The 16,600-nt window shown below is 26.2% G+C and overlaps 1 protein-coding gene across 1 annotated transcript in view; it reads left to right on the forward strand.

The window, feature by feature from the left end:
- The window catches only part of LOC119607589 (protein O-mannosyl-transferase TMTC2), a 112,739-nt gene that overhangs the window by 13,334 nt on the left and 82,805 nt on the right, over positions 1-16,600 (forward strand). Inside the window, 1 exon segment of the mRNA XM_037961570.1 lies at positions 8,822-9,729. The gene's annotated coding sequence lies outside the window, so the exon portion shown is untranslated.

Below are 16,600 nucleotides of genomic sequence, written 5' to 3' on the forward strand. Positions count from 1 at the left end.
AAAGTTTAGTAAAAGGAAGAAGTATTGATAAAATTTCAGTACATTTGGAGATAAAACAACAATATTGAAATTTTTATTGGAAAAAAATTAGAAGAAAATCTATTGTCAGCAATAATAGACAGTAAGCAGAATGAATAGAATTAAGAACTTTAAGTTGCAAGTTGAGGAAATAAATACCACAGAGATTTGCAATTCCCAAAAACTGAAACAAAAACTAAGAAAATATAGTCGGGTATGGGCCACTATATTTTGCCCTATACAAACTATGATTTGTGTAAGTAATAACAGATTGGTTTTGTTGGAGTTTGGGTTGAATATGAACATTAGAGTGCTCCAAGCTTGTATGAAGGAAAAAAAATTTTATCCGACAGGCCGTCCCCCCCTCTGGAATTGTTCTATGGGTTGTAAAACTATGTCATGCAAAAAATTAGGCTGATAGGATAACGTTAACAGGTGCCGCAACGGCTCAGAAGTTTCCAAGTGCATTTACAAGGGGAAAAAAATCGATTTTTTTCAGTTTTTGCTCAAATTTTGCAACTTAATAATAAACTTTGCACTTTATTGTAAAGGAATCGCAATGTGCACAGAATAAGCATTTCAGAAAGATATAAAACACAAAAATTGGTTGAAAATTTTTAAAGTTATTGCAAATTCCCCAGGCCATTAACGTGTCTCACAGCACATGAATTCGAAATGTGACAAAAAAATTAAAATTTTTTAGGACATATTGTAAAAAAACCATTTTGTTACTTAAAATATACTAAAAATTACTTGAATACTAGCTTTTGTCCTTATACGATAACGCAAACTTGTTCTCAGCTATGGTCAAAAAAGTTTGATTTTTTCAACGGCCGTTTCAAATCTCCAATTTCAGTTTTTTTGAAACTTTGTTAAACAAATTTTAAAATTTTTAGAAGATCTCATGGGAATTTATGGACAATAGATAAGGGAATAAAACGGTAAAAAATTAGATCAATAATTCTTACAGTTTAGCTGTACCTGCGATTTGAACTCGGCGGATTTCGGGAAAATCGCATTTTTTTGTAATATATTAGAGAATACGTATTAATTTTTTACTGTTGTACATTTTAAACAAAGTATTTTCAGAGTATTATAGACCAGATAATATAAAATATATATTCCAAGTTTTATTCAAATCGGACATTCTTAACCCATAAAATGTGGAGTTCAAAGGTTAAATTTTGCTATATTTGGGAATTCTCAGTGCACCATATTAAAATATTATTTATTTGTTGGCCATATTTACCAAAAATTACTGGAATTTATCGTATAAAGTCCGATATTTAAAATAGAGTGAAAAAAAGGTAAATTAACACTTTAAGGCACTTGGGAACAATTTAACACCAAAGTTCAAAAATTTGAAAAAGCACTATCCATTTGAATAAAGCTCTATATAATTAGAGAAATAGCAGAAATATAACAAAAACGTATATATTAAGTATAAAAAATTATACTTTAACCCTTTTCGACTATGGAGTAAACTATAGGTGTACATTTTTAAAAGAAAAATTTTGTTTTTAAAACTGATAATTTATGTAGTCCATTTTTTCGGACCATTTTCGACATAATATGTCTAAAAATACAAACTTTATAGGTTCAAAAAGGGTTAATTCATAAGTTTTTATACCTAATATATATTTTTTTGTTTTATTTATGTTATTCCTCTAATTATATAGAGCATTATTCAAATGGATAGTGTTTTTACGATTTTTTGATCTTCGGGGTTAAATTTTTCCCATGTGTTTTAAAGGGTTAATTTTACTTTTTTTCGCTGCTATTTTAAACATAAGACTTTATACTAAAAATTCAAGTCATCTTTATTAAATATGACCGACAAATACATAATATTTCGATATGGTACACTGAGAATTCCCGAATATAGCAAAATTTTACCTTTGAACTCCACATTTTATGGGTTAAGAATGTCCGAATTGAATAAAACTTGGAATATATATTTTATATTATCTGGTCTATAATACTCTGAAAATACTTTGTTTAAAATGTACAACAGTAAAAAATTAATACGTATTCTCTAATATATTACAAAAAAATGCGATTTTCCCGAAATCCGCCGAGTTCAAATCGCAGGTACAGCTAAACTGTAAGAATTATTGATCTAATTTTTTTACCGTTTTATTCCCTTATCTATTGTCCATAAATCCCCATGAGATCTTCTAAAAATTTTAAAATTTGTTTAACAAAGTTTCAAAAAAACTGAAATTGGAGATTTGAAACGGCCGTTGAAAAATTCAAACTTTTTTAACCATAGCTGAGAACAAGTTTGCGTTATCGTATAAAGACAAAAGCTAACATTCTAGTTATTATAGATATATTTTAAGTAACAAAATGTTTTTTTACAATATTTCCTAAAAAATGTTAATTTTTTTGTCACATTTCGAATTCATGTGCTGTGAGACACGTTAATGGTCTGGGGAATTTGCAATAACTCTGAAAGTTTTCAACCAATATTTATGTTTTATATCTTTCCGAAAAGCTTATTATGTGTACATTGCGATTCCATCACAATACATTGTAAAGTTTATTATTAAGTGGCAAAATTTTAGCAAAAACTGAAAAAAATCGATTTTTTCCCCTTGTAAATGCACTTGGAAACTTTAGTGCCTTTGCGGCACCTGTTAATGTTATCCTATCAGCCTAATTTTTTGTATGACATAGTTTTACAACCCATAGAACAATTCTAGAGGGGGGGGACGGGCAAAATTCGCAACTTCGTTTTTTTGGAGCACTCTAATGAACATACATAAATCTATGTAATTTTATTGAGTGTCTATTATTAGAAATGTATTTATAATGTACGCCCATGTAAATAGTTCATAACAATATTAATATTTTTAAATAAAATACATGTTTTAAATTCATTTTCTGAAGAACCTCAAGGAAAATATTTGTTCTAATCATTACAGTAAGATCTTTCAGGTAATAAATTTGGAATTAGAATCTGTAGTTTAATTAGGCATACGATTTCGACACCACATCGACACAGATAATAATTATAATACAATTTATTTATATGTATGCTTTACAAACTAACAATAACTTAATATTGTAGGGTGAAATAATCTTAAAGGAGAAATTTTAGAAGTAAATTATACATGTGTAAGAGATATTTCAATGCATATTAAGTATATTTTCACATTACAGAATGTTAGGCTATCAGAAAAAATCGAAAGTTTCCAGACAATTATAAATCTATCATTAAATAGATTATATCATTAGGTTGCCTATAATTATATTTCAAGTGTCCAGGAAAACATTCTTATGTTCTCACTCTTGTCCAAAAATGATAAATATCTATAAATTAATTTCGAAACTAACAATTAAAACTAAATGCATAACATGTGTTGGCTATTAAAGTAACAATTAGACTAATTTCATACAATCAAATCTTAAAGAAAGACGTAAATGATAATAAAAAGGTGTTACCAGTATTAAAAATGTATTGGTATTTAATATATCAAATACAAAAAATAATAAGAAATAACTTATTACGAAAAGTGCCTCTCTTATTACTAGACACAAAACTATTATTAATTGTCTGTCAAGAATTTGTCAATATACTTCAAGTAACAAAAAACATTCGACAACAAAAAGGAAGAAACCAGGACACAATAAAATAAATAAACAAAACTTGTCTAATGAAAAGACAGACATTTAATGGTATATAGTAGACAAAAAAATAAAATACCAAAAAAAAAAAAAAACAGAAGAAATATTCACGTAACTATACATACATAACTACAAATTAAAGTTATTCTTTACAATTAGCCTACATACCTCAAACTACTTGGCAAGTAAAATTATTAAAACTAATAAAATAGAAAGTAAAAAAAAAACATTTGTAAAATTTCACACCATTAACGGCACAAGTCATCATTTTGATTTTGGAAACGAACAACAAAAATCAAATAATAAATAAAAACACCCAAATACAAACAATAAGAAAAATAAACTTCTATGGCTCGTCTTCCTTTAGCAAGTTCACGTGCTGCGTGTCAATTTTTATTTCTATTGTTCAACTTTCCGCTGACGTTGAAAAGTTACAAGAGAAAAAAAGTAATAATAACAGTTACTCCCACCATAATAACATGAAAAGTACTGCTTAGAAAAACAACTCAACTAACTGTAAATAGAGTGATAAAGTTATGTTACCGAGAAAAGGGAAAATAAATGAAGGCTTATATTATGTTAAAAGCCATTCTAAACAGATTTATTATTTATACGTATGTATATAAATTATTTAAATTTTAAAATTTACTTTTTTAATAAAAATACTTTTTTCTAGTTCCACACAATACTAACATTTATTTTCATTAAATATTGTGAATATTACAAATGGTTTAACATAAACTGACACCATTTACATTAGTACAGTATAAATGTCATGACATAAACAAATTGTTAAAAATTTAGACTTTTAAATAAAGTTCTGGCAATGACATTAAATCCCCTTTATGCCTCAAGCAATAAAGACAACATTTCGAACATTAAATAATTAACTTTTATACAAAACACACATTTATGTCCATGGATTATGCGTGTATGTATGTGCATACTTATAGTATGTATGAGTAGTTTGCTTTTATTTTAAAATTTATTAATTAAATGCTTACGCTCTTTAGTTAATAACATCAACATATTTCATGCAGTAATTTACAATGTTGGTTTTTCGTATGTGCATCAATTTATAATGAAATAAAAAAATATTGTATTTTAAAACAGTATTTAAAGAAAAAATTGTAGTAAAATAATAACAAAAATATAAATGAATATAAAATAAACTGCTCAGTACAAAGTCAGAAAAGTATGTCACAATTATGAAATGAAATGTTAAATTGTATGGCTAACAAATATACCCAGCAAAAACTTGCATTGAAAAAAGTAAGGGGTTAAAATCATAAAACCTACTTATACAAAAGCATTTTAAGTCATTATTTTAACACGGGGATGAAGATGGAGGCAAGCGCTTTTACGATCACCTGCAAATAGGGAGTTAAGTAAGGAATTCTGTTTCTGAGAAAACAATGTCTACGAGGATACACCAACTGCGTCTATTATTAGTTTTCACAAAAAAACATTTTGTTTTCATTTGTGTTAAAAACAAAGTTCGAAGACAATATGTCAAGGCTGAAATGTAAGTACATAATCTCTTATTTGTAAGTTATTACTAGACTAATTCTATGTTCTATTCTATTAAATAATGCAGTGGATTAATATCTCTAATAATAGAAAGAGAAAGAAGTAATTTTAAACAATCTCTTAGTGGTTAATTTACTTATCACAATTATTAATTTTCGAATTGTGACAGTAGTTTGTGTTGAATCAATAGAATTCCGAATTTAGACACACCTCTCAAACGAAGCGTATTACCGTACTGTAATAGGTCGTAGAGCGTTACGACGAATTTATGGATTCTAACTTTTTCAAAATACATAGGTGTCAAAATTTTCTTAATTTTTAGGATATTTATTTAATTATTTTTTTATCCATTATATCCAACCCACAACTCCCAGACTGATAAGCTAGGACACTACCAACTAGCCTTTCGCGTCACCCAAATTTTTAGGTTATTACAATAAAAAATGTATTAAACAAATTATGTGACGTTTTATTTGGCCCATTTTAGTTCATATGGATCTTATAATGCTAAAAAAAATACCATTATTTTTCTCACAATGAGCCCAAAATTAAGCAATTTATGAAATTTGTTCTTTTTGGGAATTTGTCCTGAGATCAATATTTTCAATCGATGTTAGAAACTGAGGATCATTTCAAAATACTATTTGTTAGTACATAAATGTTAGGCATATGCCCACATCAAATTTCGAAAAACGTTGATCCTCGGGTCTCCCTTAAATACATGCTAAAATAACTACTTAAATAAACATATGTAACCAAGAATGTAAATTTACTACTTCGGTCACAATAACAAGAACTCCCCACATATGCAATTGTTCTGCCTTTTTTACTTAGTCCAATAAATTAGTAGACTAATCCAGTAGAAGTATGTAGCACAATTTTTAAGAATGAAATTTGTAGCTAAAAGAATATTTGTTAGTGGTTGAAGAAATTGTCGGTTTATCGTCAGTGGTACTAGAGGGTGTACATATGTACGTTTGTTATTCTATGTATAACATTGGGAAATATATGCATCTGAGACCGAACAAAGTATATATTTACATACATACATACATACATACATACATACATACATACATACATACATACATACATACATACATACATACATACATACATACATACATACATACATACATACATACATACATACATACATACATACATACATACATACATACATACATACATACATACATACATACATACATACATACATACAACATACATACATACATACATACATACATACATACATACATACATACATACATACATACATACATACATACATACATACATACATACATACATACATACATACATACATACATACATACATACATCATACATACATACATACATACATACATACATACATACATACATACATACATACATACATACATACATACATACATACATACATACATACATACATACATACATACATACATACATACATACAGACATACATACATAATACATACATAATACATACATACATACATACATACATACACATACATACATACTACATACATACATACATACATACATACATACATACATACATACATACATCATACATACATACATACATACATACAACATACATACATACATACATACATACATACATACATACATACATACATACATACATACATACATACATACATACATACTCATACATACATACATCATACATACATACATACATACATACATACACATACATACATACATACATACATACATACATACATACATACATACATACTACATACATACATACATACATACATACTACATCATACATACATACATACATATATGTTTGGTCCTTTTGTGGTTTTTCGTCAATATGAGAAAATATTAATTATTTAGTTAATATTATGAAATATTTATTGACAAAATGTCTAATTTATTAGTAAGTATGTAAGTAAGTCACAATGCTTGATAAATTAATTTAGAATATATGAGGTCTATCAGAGAACTCAATACGAATCGAAAGTAGAATTACCACAAAGTTAAAAAATTGGTCACAATTAAAAATATATATATATAATATATATATATATATATACATATATGCATTTATTTACATATACTAATTTATATACATATACTCATTTATTTAATTTCCTAAAAGTAACACTATCTTGGGTAAGGGGCAAATATATGCAGATTTTGTATTTGATCTAAACGAAATCGTGTACTGATATTATATCCATTTTTAAATTTCAATTAACCAATTTTGATGAGTACATACTTAAGTATGTATGGACATGTATTTATAATCATGTTTCCTTTTTACATATTATTTCAACAGTTTTGAGTCTATATTGTACACAGGTGTAATTATTATCATTATTGTTGTTTATTGTCTATATTTAATTTCAATATATTTACACAAAAATACATACAAATATGTGCTTTTTCGATTACATAAATATTTACGTGTACTGTATAAAAAATAAAACATATTTTTACCCAATTGTTTTATATATTTCTCGTTTAATCACAAGCGCGCCCAGAATAAAATGCAAAAAACTACAGAAAAATGGGTAAAATAAAAATAAGTATTAAGCTAAAATATAATATTATTTGCAATTACACACATAGGAACGTACATATGTACATATACAAATATATATATTTACATACTTATACTGGATCAAAAAAGATTTATTTTATTTTGTAATTTTCCTTTTTTATAAATATGTTTTGCTTATGTATTGTATGTAAGTATTAGAAATATTCATCCAGTATATTTGTTGTTTCGTTTCTGTGATGTCGGTATTAAATTTCATTATTATTTATACTCAATTTTGGATTTATTGATTTTTTACATTCTATTGTTGATTTTCATATAAATTTCAGAGTTGTTAAATGTTTAATGAATAACATTTTGTTTTTATTTAAAATAACAATGTATGTGAGTTTTAATATGTACGCAGTAGCAATACTTTAACCGAAAGCTTATTTTATTCGAATTTCAATAAATTTTTCATTTTTAATATTGTTTGAAATCAAATATGCATATAAGTATGAAGTAACGACAACAAAAGTGTTATTGATTTATATACATACATGTGTATATTTTTTTAAAGTCCTTTTGAAAAGTATGTAAATTATTAATTAATTATTACCATTTCAATTGTGATAAAAAAAAAAAATAAAATTTTCTTCACAAATGAACTAAAATGTTAACTAAGATAAACTTTGTTAAACATACATATTTATATTTTAAGTGAGTTAGTTAAAGAAAAATTTTTTGAGGTAATTTACAAATTGTCATTAATTTTACTAGTATATCTGTTTACAAGAATCCACTACAAATATGTAGTAATATTTAAAATCTTTAAATGTATTTTAAAGAATATTAATTGATTTGATCATATCATAATTAAAAATTCTTATCTCAAAATATTTTAATTATTATAATATATTTTAGTATACATATACATTACAAATAATAATTAAATAAAAGTATCCATAAATTAAAAACAGAGCAAAATGTATGTTTAGAAAAACTAATTAAAAACTAAATTTATTTACTTTCATTTAAATTATGTTAATGTTATTTTTTCTAACTACTTTTCGCTTGTTCTCCCTCTACTGTCTGTTTCTATTTTAGATTGTGCAATTTTGGAATATAAAATGCTAATGATACAAATAAATGACTGTCATCAGTTTTGAAAATGGAGCAGCAACAAAAAACAACAAATGCAATGGATGACATTCACGCATACACACACATACACAAACAAATGTAAATGAATATTGATGCAACAAATGAATAAAAATAAACAGCAGCAGAAACAACAAAAAAGAAAACAATAAAACATAAAACTAGATTTCAATTAACGGCAAATAAATGTCATAATAACAAATTTGATTAAAGCAAGCATATCTCTTTTGCCTACTGTCTCTCTTCCTCTCACTATGCTAACAAGCACCAACAAAATTAATGGGAAAAAACTAAAGAGCGATAACAATTATTAAATTTAACTACCAAAAGGCAAACATAAACAAACACTTAAATAGCAGCTCAGTAAAAACAACAATAAAACTACAACATACAAAAAATCTAATAACAAAACAATAATAAAAACAACAATAGCAGCAACATTAATTTCAATTAAATATATTAAAATAATTATAAAAATAATAACAATAGAAAAAACGCAGGAATTAATTTATTAATATAAACAAAACAAAAAATTTTAATAGTTTAAAACATCAAAAATTAACAAACAAAATAACATACATATTTTATACTACTCCCTACATATAATGCAGTAAATGAGATAAAAATAGTAAATTTTATGAAAAACAATATTGTTTAACTTTATTATTGGATTTGAATTTGTATAAATACACACATATACACACTCACGTTTTTAAACTCATACAAACATAAACAATGAAGAGAACTATTTAGAAGATTATTTAAAAGCTAAATTAAAATCCTGCACTTCTTTAACGGCAACAAACACAAGAGAAAAAACTCTACGTAACAACAAAGCAGACTTTTATGTCAAGGTAAGTTGGAAACAAAAATGTTTGAAAAAAGAAAAACAAACAAAGTATCACAACTTATAGGATATTTAGATTAAAAAAGAGAGAACAGGTAGTAACATAAACATTGTCAGAAATTGTAAAATCTATTATAACTCCTTGAGCAATTTTTCGAAAGCAGTATAAATTTTTTTTAATTAATCAAATCGAATGTAATGTAAAAATTTATTGAAGCTTAGTGTGGAATTTAGAATCTATATTTTTGTCAATAATATCAAATGCTTTGTTTTGCTTTCCAAAGAGAACATTAAAAATATTAATTTTATTTGATTACCTACGGCGTATGATTAACATTTTTCATCTCATATACATACATTAGTTATCAATCATACGCTCCAAGTAAGAGTGTAACATTCGGTCATACCGAATCTTATATACCCACCGTTAAATCATTTCGGAATTATTCCTTATAAATACTTTTTGATTTTATGAATCTATGTTATTATTGAAACAATTTTCACATTTATAAGATCTACATATGTTGAATTTTATTATCCTATGTAGATATTAATATGAACATCAGTGTAATATTTGGAAGAGGGCCTTTAGTGAGGGCTTAAGTATGGACCGTACTCTTCCCAACTAAAAATATTATTCGTTTTGTCCAATTTGTATAACCATAAACTGGTTTCTTATACTAGGGGTTATATGGGTGTAGAGTCAATTATAGACCTATCCTCTTCGGTTTATACAACAATTATTTTCATTCATCTCTGTAAAGTGATTTTCTGAAGGGAAAATTTCTGATCCTATAAAACTATTGTAATTTATACGTATTTTTATGAGAGTAATGAGCATTAAAATAGTTTTCTAAAGTGGACCTTATCGTAAAGAAGTTGTTTATTTCGAATTTCATCGCTTAAGTAATATTTTTAAGAAACTAATAAAAGCTAAAGTAATTTTCTGAAGGGGTGCTTAAATGAGGGGGGATCAGTTATCGACCAATCTTCATCAAAGTTGGAAGGAGATTTTGGTTCATACAAAACTAGTTTCTGTTGAATTTTATCGCTGTACTCACATTTTAAGCTAGCAATGAGCGTTAAAGTGATTTTCTAAAGGGAACCATAAATGGAGGTAGGAACAGTTATGGACCGATCATCATAAAATTTGGTGGAAAGTTTTTGGTTCGTACAAAACTTGTTTATGTCGAATTTCATAGCTGTACTTGTATTTTTAAGCCAGTAATGAGCGTTTAAGTCATTTTCTAAAGGGGACCTTATATGGGGGTAAGGTCAATTATGGACCCAAATTCATAAAATTTGGTAAAGAGATTTTTTTCGCATAAGACCTGTTTATGTGAAATTTCATCATTATACTTGTATTTTTAAACCAGTTATTACTGTTAAAACTGTTTTCCGAGGACTACGTATTGGAAACTTCCGTTCGAATCAGACAGACATTGATAGATTTACTTAGAATTTAATAAGATTTACTTAGAATGTGGGTCTACAACCAATATTTCGATGTGTTGCAAACGGAATGACAAAATCAATATACACCTCATCTTTTTTGATGGTGGGTATACAAATTTAAATTTGTGGAAAGCTTCCTTTATTCATATAAGTGTTTTTTAGTTAGCTGTAAACTAATGGATCGGTCCAACATTCATATAAAAATTTTTCCATAAGGAAAATAATAAATTTTAAAATATGCTTCAATAAAAACTTAGTTTGCAAATAAAAAATTTAAAAGTAAAAACACATTTAATATTAAACTGCTTAGCTGTACTAATCTCTTCGATTTAAGCTACCTATTTCAACAGTCACATATTCACTAACAAACAAAACATGCCGCCGAACACTAATAGAAAATTATTATTGTATAACGAAAACAATGAAAGTTTTAATAATCAACGTCATCATCGTCAACATTATACAAAAGGTTAAAAGTGTTGATTAAATTAAAAGTTTTTCATTAAAAAATAAGAAAATTAAAAGAATAAAGTCACAAGGAAAAGAAAGTAACATAAGCAATACATAAAAATTCATAAATTTATAGCTACTACAACACATAGTATATAAGAAACAAACACACAAAATTGAATAACGACAACAACAAAGCGAAGTCTAAAGTTTTATACAGATTCATATAAAATCATAAAATCTTTTACTACCGCCCACTACTTCTTTTCTCGCCAACATCACCTACCTGATACCGCAATGGCTTATAAATTCTTAAATACTTCCCCCAACTGTCATACATATTTCAAACATCATGCCGCAAATATACAAACTGAAATACGGGATCATGTATATATGTATGTATATGAGTACAACCATTATGTGCCACACACATAAGTACTCCAATATACATACATACACACTCTTGTGTACTCTCTCTTATATGTACGTACATATATACATATTTTGAAGTTTTTCAATCAACACAAAAAAGTTTTTAAGACTCCAGGCGACAGTATAAAATTTTTCAGATTTTGTTAAAGCAATTGTTGCAGGCAAGAGTTCCAGTTGGTTCTCGCTACGAGGGCCGATTACTTTGCACTTTTAGTTTTTGGTAAATGAGAAACATGCCGATAACATAACTTTACAAAAAAAGCCTAAAATCATGTTATGGAAAACAATTTATATAAATATAGAATTAAAAATTTAAATTTGATATTTAGTTTTGGAAATATAGTCAGTTTTATTTTACCAATAAAAATATCAATTTTTAAATTAAAATTTTCAAAAATGTGCTAGCTCAAGATAAATCCTAGGAAAAGACAAAGTGAACTTGTATGTAAACTCGATTTTTTTGAGTTAGCACTTTTCGAATATTTTCTAATGTTTTTTTCTTGCAACTGATTGTTTTTCTGATGTGTACAAATTTTTGCATTAAAATTTTCCACTGGACTAATAATGTACAGATGATTCAACAAATCATTAAATTTCTCTTAAATTTTCATTATTTTAACTAAATAAATAAAATAAATACTGCTCCCATTTTATTTGAAATAATTTCATTTATTTCTTCTATATTTAATAAATTTTAAATAACAAATTTAAATTTTGTCCTTTTCTGTCCCGTTATTAAATAAACAAGTCGAAGAGAATAGACGCTTTAAACAGTCCCCGACCATTAAGTTGCAAAACAGTACAAAAGTTGTTTTCTGTTTTTATATAATAGATTGTTTAGAATGGCAAATGGTAAAAACTGAATGAATGACTAAATGAAAATAAAAGGGAACTTGTCAATGCAAGGCACGATTTCATATCGCCCGGGGGACAATATTTTGTTTTGTTAATATGGCCGCTACCACTGCCACCAATACCATAACTGTTCTTTTTTTTCGGTCTATATACAATTGCTACTGCTGCTGCTGCTGTTACATACAATATGTTTTGAAACTAAAAGTATAAACCAAGGACATATTGTTGATAAGCAGCAATAACAAAAAAAAGGACTAAAATGCATATGTATGTATGTTAAAATATATTTTTTTAATATGTGTATGTAGTTATATTAAAATAAAAATAATAAAGAAAATAATTCCCTATAGTATCTACATTAGGGACATAATTTTATTCAACAGATCTTACATATTTAATACAGCTAAACGTAAAGAAAATAGTTAGACCAATATAAAATATATTTTCAATTATACAAAGGGATTTGGTGTTAACTGATCTTTATCTGATTTATTTACCAATAATTTTGGTTATACCCTTAATATTAATGTACTAAGAACATAATTACGCTTTTAAATAATATTTTACGTTTTCAGCACGTTATTTAATATTATATAAAAAAATTAGAGATAATAATCAGAAAAAGTATTCTAAACTATCCGCGGTATTAATCACATGTTTGGTTCTATGTCAGTTCCTTTTCTTCCTGAGCTATTCTAATTTTCACTACAATTTACTTTTAAAGTATTAATTTCACACAACTCTCTTTCTCTCGCTTTATTACATGAAATTATATAAATTTATTTATTGATATCATTGTATAACTCAAACCTTTAAAGTCAGACTAGTTTTATACAAATTTATGGTAGTACATACAGTGAGATAAACATTCATACATACATATGTACGTTTGTATATACGTCTGCATACACAGTATGTTTGTATATGCCAAAAATGTATGACCAATTCATATTCAGTCATTCGTACCCAAAATCATACACATACAAACCCTCTCTTCCATGTGACTACACATACATACATGAACAAGTTGTTTTTGTTTCTATTTCTTACAAAAAAAAAAAAACTAGAACAACATTTTACGATGTGAACATGACCAGCATTTCTAATCATCGTCATCATCATACAAAATACATATACATATATAAAAAAAGTATTACTAAAATAGGGAAAAAATCAAACTAGAGCGTAAAATGGAAAATTGTCCCAACATCTATATTTTTGTGTTAAGAACACTAAAAAATATCGTACTTGTCCCTATAAAACTGAGAAATAAATAGAAATAACAACTTGTAGTTGCAATTTAAAAGCGATTTAACTCGTATAATAAAATCATCAAATGCCATTAAAGAGATGACCGTTCCACAAATAATGATCAAATATTGTTTGTGATTTTATTTTCCAGTTTGATTATTATTTTATTTTAATCTTAGTAAAATGTTGCAGCAATGTGTTTTCAAGTAACTCCAAAAAGGAAACAATAAATAGTTACTTGCTGATGTTAAAATGGAGGAAAAAGCAAATAATTGCGAGGAACTACTATTTTAGGTTTAAAGTAATTGGAAAATGTCATTAAAGTCAGTAAAAATAAATATTTTTAAGTACATTTCTACTATAACAGTGGTCAATGATCTATAATCAATAATATTAAAACACAATTTCGTAAATTTTTCACCAGAAAAATATATTTAAAAAACCCAATATATCCTCTTTAAAAATGCCGTAGGCGTATGATTGACAGACAGTAAAAACTTAAGATAAATAAAAACCAATCATACGCCAAGTGTTACAATCAATATACGAAAATTGAGTACAAATATAATATTTATGTAACGTTATAATCCCAGCCCTTCAATACTCATTTTCTTAAAAAGATTTTAAATTTCTTTAACACTATAAAATTCTGCGCTGAATAGATAAACTTTAAAACAGCTTTCAGTTGTTACTGCTTTTTTTTAAACTAACAGTGTCACTGACTTTTAAGAGAATGTTTTTTTTTTTTTTTTTTTGTTCATTTCCTTTTTTCGCTTCAATTTTACTGGCTTTTTCTGGCATTGTTCTGTTGTCAGCAGTGGCCTTTATCAAAATCAATGTTTATTAAAATACAATGAAAATAAATAAAAGAATGGCTGTAGCACAAAAAAGAGTGAATAAATGGCAGTTTTGCAAAATGCTGTGTTGTTGGCTGTGTAAAGATTACTGACTGGCTATTAGCAAAAATGGTATTGAACTTAAAGACTATCAAAACGACCCTTTTAGTTCTTTATTATTTTTTTCTTTTACTCTTTTTTGTTTATTTGCTTTATTGTGTGTATGTTTTTTTGTATTTTTATATCCTGTTTTATTATATTTTAGCTTTTATTTTGGTTTATTTTGAAATCTTATTATCTATCAATGACTTTGTTTTGTAGCTAAGAGAAAAGTATTTTGTCGCTATTTTTTTATACTTAAATATTTTAGTTATTTTAATTTTTACTTAAAAAAATTTTAAAAATGTAGAATTTTAACTGGATGAGCAAAGCAAAAAAAAAGTTACTTATGAAGTTAATATTTTAATTTTTACTTAAAAAAAATTCTAAAAATGGAGGATTTTGACTGGATGAGCAAGCAAAAAAAAATACTTAAGAAGGTTATTATTTTAGGAAATAGAAACAAGTGGAATATTGTATTAAAATATCCCTTAAGAAAATGGGTTAATTAAAATGGAAAGTAAGAGTAATTCTTATTTTAGAATGTAATGCAAAGGCTTTAAAGTATTCACAAATGTGTTTTAGCATCTTTTGTGTTTCTGTAATTCGACACAAGTTTGGAAAAGGGATATCTTAGGTTAACTAACGGTATGCTTTAGATTAATTGCCTATAAAATTATTACTGCCAAAATAGTCAACAATTTCTTGGTTTTAAATACATATTTAGAGGGAATATTTAATTTAAAAAATATATTAAAATATTTTTTTTTTTCAAAATAGACTATAGTGAAGGGCATATAAGATGGAGACTGATAGACTATATTCTCTTACCTGGTTAATAACTTTAAAAGAATATTTTAGATAGCAATTATTTTTTTTTTTCAAAAAAATTATTTAATGAAAATCATTATTTCTATAACAAAAATAATATGGAATTCATGATAAGTTCCGATATATTAAGAAATATTTAAATAGCTTTTTGTTAAAGGAAATTAACAACCATTTTTCTTTTCAGCTAAGAAACGTTCATTCACTTGAAAATTTCTTTGTTTTTTTTATTTAAATCAGAATAAAGTATTTATTGTTTGAAAACAATGCAAAAAGGAAAACATCAAAAATGAGATGATGTTTAACAATTAGTTTCAGAAGGTAAATGCAACATATAATATAAATAAAAACAAAAGAAAATTGTACAACATTAAGAACAACATTTGTTCAAACAGCAACAATACAAATAACAAAAACATTTAAAATAATAAGAAATGTAGGCCATCAGAGGGAATTGAAATGGGAAAATCTGGGTTATCAAAGAAAATCCATTAAAGATACCCTCTTTAAGAAGGAAAGAAACGTATTAGTTATTTGTAAGAATTTAAATGTAGTTTAAGTAATCGCAGTTTAAAATTGTGATGGTGATAAAATATATGGCATACTTTTGGAGCATGGAAAATACCTACGAATGTAAATAAATTCTAAAGTACTCAAAATTCATTACGCAAA

The sequence above is a fragment of the Lucilia sericata genome, unplaced genomic scaffold, assembly GCF_015586225.1.
Source record: "Lucilia sericata isolate MDLA Ls3-8-SP2 unplaced genomic scaffold, ASM1558622v1 Contig000019F_arrow, whole genome shotgun sequence".
Classification (NCBI taxonomy): domain Eukaryota; kingdom Metazoa; phylum Arthropoda; class Insecta; order Diptera; family Calliphoridae; genus Lucilia; species Lucilia sericata.